At 43.6% G+C, this 14,597-nt stretch overlaps 1 long non-coding RNA gene across 1 annotated transcript; it reads left to right on the forward strand.

Annotated features, from left to right (window-relative positions):
• Nucleotides 1-7,091: 7,091 nt before the first annotated feature.
• LOC117363552 lies at nucleotides 7,092-9,016 on the forward strand. Its single transcript, XR_004540093.1, has 4 exons — nucleotides 7,092-7,367; nucleotides 7,949-8,040; nucleotides 8,160-8,199; nucleotides 8,910-9,016. It is a non-coding gene; the product is annotated as an uncharacterized LOC117363552 (long non-coding RNA).
• Nucleotides 9,017-14,597: the final 5,581 nt, after the last annotated feature.

Genomic DNA, 14,597 nt, shown 5'->3' on the forward strand with positions numbered 1-14,597 from the left:
AACCTTTGGCACACCAAAGCGAGTTTGCACCAGTATTCTATAAAAACATAGGCATGCCCAAGTGAGGTTGTAGAATTGGTGCTAAGCCTACCCTATCGTGGTGCCTACTTCTTGGCACCGAATTATAGAATTGCCCCCCACCCCCTAAATTTTAAATGAAGGGTCTGAGTTTCTTAGGATGGGAACAGTTAAAGCATAGTGGTTAGGCCCACGGGATCTCTCTCACTGTCATGCAACTCAAAAATAGGCTACACCTGGATTTTTACCGGCAAAATAGAAATTAGGCAAAGAGCAGGAAACAGCTGAGAAAAGTATAAGGACATTAATGAGGTCAATCTTTAGTAACTACAGAGGTTAATATTCAGCCTGCAGTAGTAAGTGGTTGTATGTCATGCCCAGCTATGGGCTGAACTAATCCCAGATATTCAGTGCCAGATATGCACAGCTCCCAGCATGAAATATCCAAGTATCCGTTTCCAAATACAGTTCAAACTCCTCTTTCTGACCTACAAATGAATTCACTTGGCAGCCCCTCAGTATCTTTCTTCATTTATCTCCCCCTATGTTTCCCTCCCCATCACCACCATGAGCTCCACTCAGCCAGTAGGTCCCTCCTATCTTTGCCCTTCTCTTCTATTGCCAACTCCAGACTCTGTCCTATCAGTCTTCCTGCACTATATGCCTGAAACAAACTGCCCAAATCCCTATGGCGGGCTCAGTTTCTGGCAGTGTTCAAGTCCAAGTTAAAAACCCACCTCTTCAAGACTGCTTTGAACTCCTAACTCCTCTCACCTTGGGTTCTGCACCCCCAACCCTATATGTCATGTCTATCTGTCCAAATTAGACTATAAACTCTTCCGAGCAGGGACTATCTATTAAATATCAAAATGTACAGCACTGTGTATGCCAGTTAAGTACTGCCAAATTTCAGCACCAGGCCAACTCAATAAAGTATAAGTGGGCAGGTGCCTTCTCTGCCCAATTAAATTAATTTGAATACAGAGTCCTACATTCCTTCAGTAGAAAACATTCCAAAATTCACTTCTGCCATTCAACATACGGTATTCATAAATAATCTGGGAAAAGGAAGGGTGGGTAAAGTGATCAAATGCCTCAAGCTTCCGAAGCGCCAGAGAAGGAAACTTGGGCTGCTCAATATTCCCAATGGGACTTTCTTCTACCTGAACCCAGGAATCTTAAATTTTTGAAAAACAAGATTTCACATCAGATACCTTGTTGGTGAACATTGCTGTCAAAATTTTTTTTTAAAAGTTCCAACACTTCAGGAAGCTCAGGGGAAGTGGTGGCAAATGGGGGTGTTCTCAGTGACAGCACTGGCCTGATGGAATAGTATCCCAAGAGCAACTACACTGTGAACCGAAAAAAAACCCACACCAAAATGTTTTTTTTGTCGTATCTTCCACAGAACTCATCCAATTCTTATGAAATTTAGTGTGGCGTGTCCTGAATGAAATTGATGTAAAATGTTATAAATATTTCCACCGCACCACACTACCTTGTGAAAATGAATTGTGAACTGAATAAAAACACATCAAAGTTTTTTATGGCATATCGTACAGAAAAATGTAAAATCAAAAAGTAATGTTTCAATTAAGCAGATGTTCAAAGTGCACTCCCTTTACATGAAGGCACACCTTCAGCCTTGACCACCACTGATCTATGGCCACAGAGAATGGCCACCAGGATGGTCTCGGGACTCAAGGAACTCCCGTACGAGGAGCGGTTAGGGAAATTGCAGCTCTACTCACTCGAGGAACGTTGAGAGAGGGGAGATATGATCAAGACATTCAAGTATCTCATGGGCCGCATCGAGGTGGAAGAAGACATCTTCTTCTTCAAGGGTCCCGCGGCAACAAGGGGGCATTCGTGGAAAATCAGGGTTCGGGAAACTGCCCAGTGACACTAGGAAGTTCTTCTTCACTGAAAGGGTGGTTGATCGCTGGAATAGTCTTCCACTTCAGGTTATTGAGGCCAGCAGTGTGCCAGATTTTAAGGCCAGATGGGATAGACATGTGGGATCTATCCGCAAAAATATATAGGGAGGGTCACTGGAGTGGGCAGACTTGATGGGCCGTGGCCCTTATCTGCCGTCTATTTCTATGTTTCTATGGACTGTTTAAGGTCTTCAATGTCAGATATCACTGTATGATCACTGTCAGATATCACATTCCTATATCAGCTCCCCCAGATCCAGTAGTCAACTGAGTTTAGGGCAGGGAAAAATGCTGAGTATCTGAATAAATTCATGTAAACCGTTCTGAGCTCCTTTGGGAGAATGGTATAGAAATTTGATTAAATAGATATACAGTATAAACAAACACTGAAATTGTGGGTTAAACTTGATGGTTTAAAGGCAGTGTGGTACTTCCCTGATCAGCTTGTACAGGGAATGATAGCATGATGATTGGTTAAGGGTGACATCTAATGGCTGGAATCAGGACTGTTGATTACAGGATTCCTGCCTAGGACCTCTGACATTGCTATTACAAATATCAGTAATTGCTATTACAAATATCAGCTGATATTTACTATTACAAATATTTTTTAAAAGTTATTTTTTACTTTACTTTTCAAATATCAATTATGTACAAAACACAGCAAAAAACATTAATAAAAGGGAAGCAACGTAAAATAATAGCACTAAATTGAAAGTAATATGTTAAAAGATAGCAACATAAGCTTTAAATGGAGAAAAAAAATTTTCACTCAGAGAATAGTTAAGCTCTGGAACACGTTGACAGAGGATGTGGTAAGAGCGGTTAGCATAGCTGGTTTGGACAAGTTCCTGGAGGAAAAGTCCATAGTCTGCTATTGAGAAAGACATGGGGGAAGCCACTGCTTGCCCTGTATCAGTAGCATAGAATATTTCTACATCTTGAGTTTTGGCCAGGTACTAGTGACCTGGATTGGCCACTGCGAGAACGGGCTACTGAGCTTGATGGACTATTGGTCTGACCAAGTAAGGCTATTCTTATGTTCTTATTTGTTATAGCTTAAGTGTTAAGAAAGAATAAAATTAACTACTAGTGTTACCACTGTTTTAACTATGGAGATTCTTTAGTAATTAGTCCAAGAACCTTCTGCCCAAGGTTTAATGGAGGAGAGGGAAAGTTCCATAAGGGATGATGGTTAGATCAAATACATCAACCGGTTAGATCTTTATGTTCTGAAAACACTCTGTGCCTGGAGGTGCCATCTGTAAAAAATGTGAGGTTAGTAAGCTCTTGTCAGTCGATGTTAGCAGTGATATTATGGAATGCTCTTCCAATTGATGTGTGAAATGTTAACAGTCTGGTTCAGTTTAGAAAGCAGGTGAATACGATTTTATTCCAGAGATATTTTGGCTGATAAAGTTTTATATTTTGCAGCATGAGAATGGTCAAATAGTTTGACCATGGAAATACTTTTAATATGTAGATGGTTATGTCAGCCAGAGAAAGCTAATGATGATATATAGCTATATGACATGCCTTGCGTATTTGTGTAATACAAAAAGGATAGGGCTTGCCTAGGGATTGTAGACCTTGTGGGATCACAATTCACACTAAATATAATAAATTAATTTTAAACAGTGAAAGAGCGCCCTCATTGTGAGGATGTGAGCTCTGAAAACAAGCTTCAAAGAGCCGGTCTAATGCTCTAGTTACTAGTGCTGCCCGATTCAGGAAAGAATATTTCAATTCGATTCAGCCTATTGACTCGATTTTTTTGATTCAATTCAGTTCGATTTTCCTGCACAATTGGGTGTTTTTTTCCAAACATCCTGGTGAGTTTATTTTATAGTCTCTTCACCCATTTTGCCCTCTCCTACCCACACTAGCGCTGTGGTGTAAACAAAAGAAACAAACAAAAAAAAAACTTTTCCTCTCTGTTAAATCCTAGCTCACATTCGCAGTCTAATACCAGCTCTGGCAGGATACAAATTTCAAATCTGACACATTGTAATCACAAAACAGAAAATAAATTTTTTTTTTTACTTTTTGTTGTCTGGTCATTTTTCAAATCATGTTGGTCCCAGGCTCTGCAACAAACATCTTCTGATAACTTGCTTGCCAGGGTCTCTTGCCCATTTGTCATTTTCTTCTTTCTCCATGGTAACCATCCATCTTCCATTTCTGTCCTCCCCTTCCATGTCCCTTCCCTCCCCTGGAGGTCTGTCATCTTTCCTTTTTTCTGCCTCTATTCCCATAGCTGTAGCGATGGACCCGACCATACCCAGATCCACCATCTCTCCTTTTCTCAACTATCCTTTCATCCAGCATCTCTCCCTCCTTCCCCTCCAGCTCTCCCTTTCTCTTTCTAACTACTTTCCTTTCCAATATCTCTATCCCCCCTACACCATTCCTTGTGTCCAACTTCTCTCCCTTTCTGTTCCATCCCTCCCTAAATCCCATTGTCCACCATCTCTCTCCTTCTCCTGGTTTTAGATCCATTATTTCTCCCCCCCCCATCTCCCCTCTCCATGATCTGCCCCAAGTCCAACTCCTCCTCCCCCCTCAACCATCCATCTTCCCCTCTCCACCAAGTTCATTTCTCCCATCCATCTTCTCCCCATCTCTCCCTCTCCAGTCCACCAACTCCCACAAGTCCATCTCCCCCCTCCACCAAGTTCATTTCTCCCATCCATCTTCTCCCCATCTTTCCTCCAGTCCACCAACTCTCCAAGTCCATCTCCCCTCTCCCTCCATCTACCTTTATTTTGACATTACAATGTGTTGCTGGTGGTGGTAGTTATTTAGCGATCTACTCCTGCCACCACTCCTTGCGTCTTCTCTCCACTGTGGCCTGCCCTCAGTGAAAACTTCCTGTTTCCATTTGGGCGGCCAAATGGAGAGAAGACGCCCGGAGTAGCGGTAGGATAGTGAATTGCATTTGCTACCACCGCTTTTGCATGGCCAGGGAGGAGCTAACGCCCAGGAAGGAGAGAGCCTTGCTGCCACTGATCTGCACGCAAAGACCCAGTTGGGCTTTCCCTCTGCCACCGGAGTCCTTGCTTCGATGTAACTTCCGGTGGCAGAGGGAAAGCCCGAACAGATCTCTACCAAGGGGGCCGACTAATCGGTAAGTCCGATTTTCTTCCAAAACAGATCAATTTGAATCAATTCACCCAAAGTGAATCAGTAAATTGATTCGAATCGTGAATCAGGCAGCACTACTAGTTACCACAGATCCGGCACCACAATAGGGGCCAGCAATACACCATCATAGGGCAGCTCAATGTGTGCAATTTAGTGCCAAAACTTAAAGCAATGAAAAGTTTCAATCTTGATAATTATGGTGAAAAAAATAATAATAATAATCACTCCCACAAGGAATGCAAAAACCCCACTTGAGCCAGACCCGCAGACCCATTGGCGAACATCATCTATTTTGGATATGAAAACTTTATTTTTCTTTAGAACGGAATTTTTTTCTCTGTCAGCAGGGTTTATCCCTAATGTAAAAGAATTTGTGAGAATTAAAGTAATTGTGGTGATATTATTCATAGCCTTATTGGTAGATTAACATATTGGTAAAATCTGATTTTTTGTGGAAAATCTTCTTTCGCTGGGTCAGAAAGGAGGACTTGTGGCTGTAGAGATTTTTTTTTTTTTTTTTAAGGGAACAAAAGTTTGTTAAGAAATTTTTTTCCTTAAATTCTGAAATAGGTCTGAAAGTTTTGGTATCTTAATTCTAGGTCTCCTGTAAATTTTGAGATTTGCTGTTTTGACCTTGGTTACAGGACTTGAACACTTAAAGAAATTCTTGGTACTCCTGTATGATAAAAACAAACTTTAGTAAAGAAGTTCGATACTGGAATTATATTTAGTCACAATTCATCTCTGACGCTGTAACTTATGTTTTGATTAAACTGTTATTCTGCAGAGAAAGAGAGATTAACCCCCTCTTTTACTAAGGTGCGCAGGCGGATCTAGCATGCGCTAATCGATTATATTCTATGGACCCGTAAGCACATGCTAAATCAGTTAGCATGCCTTAGTAAAAGGATCCCTAAGTTTGATTTATTTTCCCTGACAGAACTCTGATTAAAGCTGTTCTGTGAAATTTTTTTTATGTCAGTGTCTTTGGTGGTTACAGTCAAGAGGGAGGGATTAGAATAGGGAAACCGAATTATCTTTTCTTTTATAATAGATCAGTAAGGGAATTTTTTTTTTTTTTTTTTGGTGAGATATAAGGTTTTCCTCCATTTGCGTATAGGGAGTAGGTTGCCAGGAACTTCAATCAAGCATGCACTTAAAAGAAAGGTACCCACCGAAAGAATAAATCTAAGAGTGGAACAGTCAGATGTTGAGAATACAGAATCCAAGTATGATTACCATTCTTCAATAAATTAGAACTGTTTTCTGAAAAGAGAAAATCCAGACAATCAATTTTGTATCCAGAGAAATATTCAGAGTGTGAAATATTAAATTGTTATTCTACAGACTGAAGTTATTTATGTGATTTGATTCATGAGTAAATTTTTCTCATGAGGAGACTTCCTGAAAGAAAAGATATTTCAAGTGGTGTAAAAATGTTCTCATGATTGATTTAATTGTATTTACTGTGTTTGAAGTTATTAGATCTTGGTGTCTGATTTATAGAGAGAATTGTTGAAGTTTCCAAATCTGTTTCAAAGTTAATAAATATTTCATTTATTTACTTACCTATTTAAAGTAGTTTACTTATTGAGTTATTCTGAAATCCTTTCTTTAAAAAAAATAAAAAAAATTTAACCACTCCTTCTCCTGGGGAAAGATATATTTTAACCCTCGGCATACTCAACTACAATAATTTTTATCTAGTAAGGGATACCTTTTACCCCAGAGAGGAGTGAGGGGTTACAATAGAACACACATTTGGACTACTGAAGTTCGTTTTAGGTGCCTTAACCACTCAGGAGGGAAACTCCTGTACAGGCCACAGAAAGTCTGCCGGATATTTGCCACATGATGTATGCTGCGCAACCTCCCAGTTAGACGACAGATGCCAGACCCTCCTGAACAAGTGGCAGACAGTGATGATGAGAGAGAGGACATCCAACCTAGACAGAGGCTGATACCAGAGTAAGAGTGTTGAAGAGGGCAGATGGTCAGGGACAACCTCATATGCACCCATTTTTTGGGCTAATGGTGAAAATTTGTCTTGATGTGCACTTAACTGTGATTCCCCACAACTATTCTTCCCTCTGTCTCACCCCCAATCCTTCTATCATCTCTGTGACTGAATGTGATCATGCTTTTTTCCCTAAGCAGCACTTGTGCTCACTGTTGTATAATCACTAATTACTCAGAAGCTATCTCTCTTCTCCCTGCTCAGATGTCCTGGAGTTCTTGGTAGCAGTTCAAGTACCAAATCAGGAATAGGTGAGAATGCACCATTTTGATGATATTTTGCAACCTTTGCTGCATGCTTACTCCATATATCCTTTCCTTGACTGTTCATGTTGCTCCTGCATACTCCCCTCTTGCTGATACTACCTGCACTGTCATTACTTCCCTCTACTGAAGGGAATAGACTTAGCAGATAAAGACAGATTGTTCACCCTCTCCAAGGTAGGGAGAACGAGAGGGCACTCTCTAAAGTTGAAAGGGGATAGATTCCGTACAAATGTAAGGAAGTTCTTCTTCACCCAGAGAGTGGTAGAAAACTGGAACGCTCATCCGGAGTATGTTATAGGGGAAAACACCCTCCAGGGATTCAAGACAAAGTTGGACAAGTTCCTGCTAAACTGGAACGTATGCAGGTGAGGCTGGACTCATTTAGAGCACTGGTCTTTGACCTGGGGGCCGCCACATGAGCGGACTGCTGGGCACGATAGACCACTGGTCTGACCCAGCAGCAGCAACTCTTATGTTCTTATAACTCTCTTTCCTGAGCAGCCTTTGTGATTAATTAAATACATTTCCAAATTGCTAACATGTTTCACACTCTTGTCCCAGCTCAGATGTCACAGATCTTCATTGTCACTATACAAGGGCATCACTGTGCGGTTCTTGATGGCCTCGTGCTGGTTCTCATGCTCCAAATCATAAATAGGTGAGAGTGCAGTATATAGGTGATAGTTTTGTGTTCATATGACACCATTCCATATACCTAACTGCTGCTTCTACTTGCTGTCCTCCTCTTACCTGCACTGTCATTTTTGTTTCTTGTAGCTCATCCTCTCAAAGGAGCTCAAAATGGGTTATAAATCAGGTACTCAAACATTTTCATTATCTGTTCTGGCAAGCTCACAATTTATCTAATGTACCTGGGAGCATTAAGTGACTTGGCCAGGGTCACAAGGGATAGTGTGAGGTTTGAACCCACAGCTTCAGGGTGCTAAGGCTGTTTCTTTAACTACTGTACCATACTGAGATTCACATTGTGCCACCCCATGCTATTCATATAAGCTAAGCAGGTTAACATATGGCTTCAAGAAAAAGAGGACAGATTGAGATATCTGGGTTTAACTTCCTTTGCTTTCAATGTCTCTATAAGTCAGTGTCCCGCAAACTTTGTCAACCCACGGCACATTAAACGTAGTGGCCATGGCTCGAGGCAAACCGGATGTGCGCGACATTGACATGATGTCATCACACATGCGTGAAGGCCCCCCAGACGGGCCCTGAGCCCTGATGCCTGATGTGAAAGGCACATCCTATAGGCAGTCAACCGGCGCCTCTCCTCCCCAGCATTTCATGGCGCACCTGAAATTTTAGGAGGTACAGTAGTGTGCCACGGTGCATAGTTTGCGATACACTGCTATAAGTCCTCCTTAATTCCCTTGCTTTCAGTAGAAATAAAACTTGGGTTTCTCAATCCATCGTCCTTTTTATGAAGCAATATGGTAACCCTAGCCCTTGTGATAAGTTGGGTACATCCCCCAATGTGTTTACACGCTTCACCCTCTTGTCCCTTTTCAGGTGTTCTGGACCATCATCTTTATGTGGCTATGCAAGGGCATCCTCGTCGTGCAGTTCTTGGTGCAGTATTGGTAGATCTTGCTCCATATTACTGATATTGTTCTTGCTTAGGTTCTGCTTCCCACTCCAACAATGTATGTGGTGGTTTGTTGTTTTTGGGTTTGTTTGTTTTTTTTGCAATCTCTTTGGGTGATACATATTGCAGCTGCTCCTTATTACTTCCTTCACAGCTATATTAGGAGGTATACATCCATAAGAACATAAGAAACGCCTTCGCCGGATCAGGCCCTAGGTCCATCTATTCCGGTGACCAGCACACGCAGAGGCCAAGCCAGGTGCTCCCAGATGGAGACCCTGGTCACCCGTATCCATCGATGTGTTTTGCATTAATGTCCATTTGCTCACTTCCCATAACCTTCTTGATTCATAACCTCTCCCTGTTATACAGGGCCGCCATCAGGGCAGTACTACCAGTCCTGCATTCAGGGGCCCGGAGCTGACAGGGGGCCCGGGCCAGTAGCATACCTAGGGTGGGAGGTGTGCCCCGGGTGCACAGGAGAGAGAGTTGAACGGGGACGATGGGGGACCCGCGGGGTTAAATATAACTCGAGCCGCGAGGCTCGTCTTCTACTCCGACTGCCCTGCAGCTCACAGCCCATCGGAAATCTTCTCCGACGTCAGCGCTGACGTCGGAGGGAGGGCTTAAGCAAAGCCCGCCCTCCGACGTCAGCGCTGAAGTCGGGGAAGACTTCTGGTGGCTATGTGTGCGCGGCGGGACAGGCAGGAAATAGAAGACAAGCCTACGCGGCTCGAGCTACATTTTGCTGAGAAAGTTGCTAAGATGGGCTGGGAGGCAAACGGGGAATACAAAAGGGGGAGGGAGTGCGTTTTGGACACAAGGCATGAACTTGGGAGAGAGGAAGGGAGGGAAAGAGATGCTGAGGTGGGGGAGGGAATGCGTTTTTGGACACAGAAGGCATGAACTTGGGAAAGAGGAAGGGAGGGAAAGAGATGCTGAGGTGGGGGATGGAATGGGTTTTTGGACACAGAAGGCATGGACTTGGGAGAGAGGAAGGGAGGGAAAGAGATGCTGAGGTGTGGGAGGGAATGGGTTTTTGGACACAGAAGGCATGGACTTGGAAGAGAGGAAGGGAGGGAAAGAGATGCTGAGGTGGGGGAGGGAATGTGTTTTTGGACACAGAAGGCAAGGACTTGGGAGAGAGGAAGGGAGGGAAAGAGATGGTTGTGTACACGGGGAATAGAAGAAAGGAGAATTTTTGGTCATAGGGAGGGAGTGAGGTACAGACAGTGGCATACCAAGGTGGGGGTGGGGGCGGTCTGCCCCGGGTTTACACCACAAGGGGGTGCACAGCTGGCCACCCTCCAGTGTTCTCCCTAGGCTGGCAAACTGCGTCTCTTTAGCCACTTGAGTGCCACCGCCGCCATTGGGAACAGGCCGGTGCCAAGTTCTCCCTGCTTTTCCCTGTGGGGCCGACCAACTCTCGCCACCCGCGTCAATTCTGACGTCGGAGAGGACGTTCTGGGCCAGCCAATCGCTACCTGGCTGGCCGAGAACGTCCTCTCCGACGCTAGAATTGATGTCGAGTGGCGAGAGTTTGTCGACCCCGCAGGGAAGAGAAGCAGGGCGAACTCGGCGCAGGCCTGTTCCCGATAGTGGCAGTGGCAGCCTATTCCCCAGTGGTGGTGGCAGCATTTTCCCAATGGCATAGGGGAAGGCAAAGAGAAAGAAATAAAGGGGGGGACAGGGAGCCAGAAAAAAAAAAAAGAAAGGGGGCTGGGTGAAACAAAGAAAAATGGGGCACGGAGAGAGAGAGAAAGACAGACATACAGAATGAAAGGGGGTATGGAGAGAGAGAAAAAGAAAGAAGGGGCAGGGTGAAACAAAGAAAAAGTTTGGGGAGGGAATGAGGTCTGGAGGAGAGGAAGCATACAGGAAGAAGTGCAACCAGAGACTGATGAAATTACCAAAGGTAGGAAAATGATTTTATTTTCAATTTAGTGATCAAAATGTGTCCCTTTTGAGAATTTATATATGCTGTCTATATTTTGCACTATGGCCCTCTTTTACTAAACTGCAATAGCGTTTTTTAGCGCAGGGAGCCTATGAGCTTCAAGAGCAGCATGGGGCATTCAGCGCAGGTCCCTGCGCTAAAAACCGCTATTGCAGTTTAGTAAAAAGGGAGGGTGAATATTTGTCTATTTTTGTATAGTTGTTACTGAGGTGACATTGCATAAAGTCATCTGCCTTGACCTCTTTGAAAACCCGCGGAATATAAATGATAATTAACATTTTCTCTGTGTACAGCGTGCTTTGTATTTTTAAAATTTTATTGTTGGTAGATCATTTTGACTTGGCCACAAAGGTAAGGGGGAGGGAGGGGAGCTGCTGAAAGAGTACACCTTGACGTGGTTGCAGGCTTACAAATCTTTTGGTCAAAGAGTGCGGCGACAGAGAAAAGTATGTGTGTATTCGGCCCATGGAAGAAGGGAGGGGGTCAGGGGGGGGAAGATGTGCGTGGGGGGCCCAATAGGATTGCTCAGTAAGGGGCCCAGAAATTTCTGATGGCGGCCCTGCTGTTATACATCTGGTTTACCAAACCAGTGTGTGTAGGTTGCTTTGTTTAGGGTTGAGTGTGTGGTTACCTTATGGCTCCAGAAAAAGGAAGACGGATTGAGACATCCAGGTTTTACTTCCACTGCTTTCAATGGAAGAGACATCTGGGTTTTACTGTCTGACCTCCTTACTTCCATTGCTTTCAGTGGTAGAAAACCCCAGATGTCTCAATCCATCCTCCTTTTTCTAGAGCCATATGGTAACCCTACACTGACTTCTCCTCCCAGCTGACAGTGTCCTCATCTATCCCTGACCCTTTATGAAACCGGTACAATTCTATCACACTGACATTCTCCCCTTCCTCAAGTAGGCTGGCACTTTGTTTGGACCCGGGAGTGGCTTCTTCTGCATATCATGTGCCTGACTGCCTATCTGTGCATCTGGGATCCATTTCATCTATCTGCAGTTGCATAATGTTACTCTCGCATCTTACTTTCCAGGACTGTGGGATTATTCTATATTTATGGTGGTATATTCTATATTTTAATCTATAGTGGCTAGGAAGCAATGGAATTAGGTAGCTTAAACATTTCTCTGTGACCTTGTGGTTATTTGCAAAAGGAAGGACAGGGCCTATTGAGATGTACTGTAGTAGTGTAGTTAATTTTGGAGCCTGGTTTACACCAGTGATAGTTACACATTCTTCAGCAGCACCTACTAACTCCCTATCCCGTCCACTAAACTGAAGATGTCACACAGAGGAACCAGGAGCAGCCAGAGAAAACCACAGAGAACACCTATAAACCAATTTAAAACTTTTAAAATAAAAAAATATGAACTTTTTAAATTAAAAACTTTTAGGAACAATTTAAAATATATTAAAACAAACTTGGGAGGGGGAAGGTGCCCTTAAGAGCAGCTAGAGCTGCCTCAGGAGGGGGTCAGATTACAGGCATTGGGAGGGGTCAGGCCCTTGGGATGAAGCATGCCCTTGGTCAACAGAATGGTTCCCTAGGACATTCTCCAACCTGTTAGATGGGGGGAAGGGCAGAAGGTGAAATGGGTCAGGCAGGGGCAGTGACAGGAGGGGCAGCAGACTGAGGGGAAAGGGGTTGGATGGGGCAGGGGCAGAGACAGGAGGGGCAGAAGATGACAAGGGTTGCATGGGAGAAGCAGCCTCATCTTCCTCCTCCTCCGAGTACAGCCAGGGCACTTCTGCCCCTGGCTCTACTTCCATTCCAGATGGCTCTTCCTCCCCTGCCTCCTCCTTGGCCTCTTCAGGCTCTTCAGGACCAGCCCCAGTGCCCTCTCCCGGGGGTGCTTCCACTGCTGCTTCAGCTAGACAAGAAGGAAACATGGAAATAGGATACAGTCGGGTAGTGTCAAATTTCAAGTTTATTACAATTTTGATATACCACCTTGTCAAATTTCAAAGCGGTTTTTACAACAATTAAAATTATATAAAAGAAAACAGAACAGGGGCATTAAAACAAAGACAAACAAGTATACATGGCATACTGGAATGGGGGGGGGGGAGAAATGGGAAGAACTACAATGATTGGATAGTAAAGAATAAAAAAAAGAGAAAACAAAAAGAAGGGGAAAGAAAGCTCAGAATGGCCTAACTAGTATAAAATTCAAAAACATCCTTAAAAGGACAATCAAACTTCAAAACATCTTTGAAAATAAATGCTTTTAAACTGGATTTAAATTTGTCTAGGGAATTAATCTCTCTTAAGTAGCAGGGGACTGAATTCCAAAGTAAGGGGGCCGTGACTGAGAAGATATGCCTTAACGAGGGAATTAAAAGCAGATTTTGGTTGGAGGATCGAAGAGAGCGCTGGGAACATGACATATTCTTTGTTGCTCTCTTTTCATCAAATGCTAATACAAGTAGGCACATACCAAGGACTCCACTATAGGCCACATTAAGGGGAATGAATAAAAAGCATAAACCTCCTACAAGGTACATTATTAACATTTGTTTATTCTATTTTCTATACTGTTCCCCCCAGGGGGGCTCAGAACAGTTTACATGATTTTTTCCTGCCTGTCCTGGTGGGCTCACAATTTATCTAAGGTCACTGGAGCTATGGGTGGGTTCAATGACTTGGGCAGGGTCACAAGGAGCAGCATGGGTTTGAACCCACAATCTCAGGGTACTGAGGCTGTAGCTTTAACCACTTTGCCACTCTAGAAATCAAAATGTAGCAGAAGTGAGCCAAGTATAGGACAATGAAGCCATTATGGCATCACTGATGAGTTTGGCTCTTATTAGTGGAATGAGGCATTATGATCAAGTTTCAAGTTTATTAATAAAATTTGATTAATCGCCTATTCCAAATTCTAAGCGATGAACAAATCATTAAAATTACAAAGTTAGGGGAAACAAACATAACTAACAAAAAGATTAAATCTACGTAACATAATCAAAGCCAGCTTTACAAACATAATAAAACACAAGGAAAGAATAGGAAAGAAATACAATCTGTCACAATACCAGCTCTGGTTATTAGAGGCTGAATCTTTATACACTATTTATTCAGTTTTCTATACTGTTCTCTCAGGGAAGCTCAGATTGGTTTACATGAATTTATTCAGCTATTCAAGCATTTTTCCTAGTCTATCCTGGTGGGCTTACAATCTATCTAATGTACCTGGAGGATTGAGTGACTTGCCCAGGGTCTCAAGGAGCAGCATGGGTTTGAACCCTCAGCATGGGATGAGGCTGTATCGTTAATCATTGTGCCACACTATCCCTGCATAGTGTCTGGCATAGAGGTGCATGTGAGGTAGAGAGATTCTATGAGATGGACTCATTACTCACCAACCTCAACACGCAGTTCCTCACAGCACGCAGCGGGTAACCCGCCAAAACGGTGGGGAAAAAACTGTGTTCACCGTGGCTATGGGGACAAGGCCATTCACCGCCTCATAGAGCGGTGAATGGCCTTGTTCCCGCAGTTAAGGGAGGGAACGCGCGCAGTCACCTATCGCGCTCCCTCCCTCTTTACTGCCGCCCTCCCTACTGCCACCGCCGCAGAGTCTAAACATCTCCCTACTCCCTCCCTGCCCCTTACCTTCGCGATTTCTAAACTGCCTTCTTACAGCAG

This window comes from Geotrypetes seraphini, chromosome 7 (genome assembly GCF_902459505.1).
Source record: "Geotrypetes seraphini chromosome 7, aGeoSer1.1, whole genome shotgun sequence".
Classification (NCBI taxonomy): domain Eukaryota; kingdom Metazoa; phylum Chordata; class Amphibia; order Gymnophiona; family Dermophiidae; genus Geotrypetes; species Geotrypetes seraphini.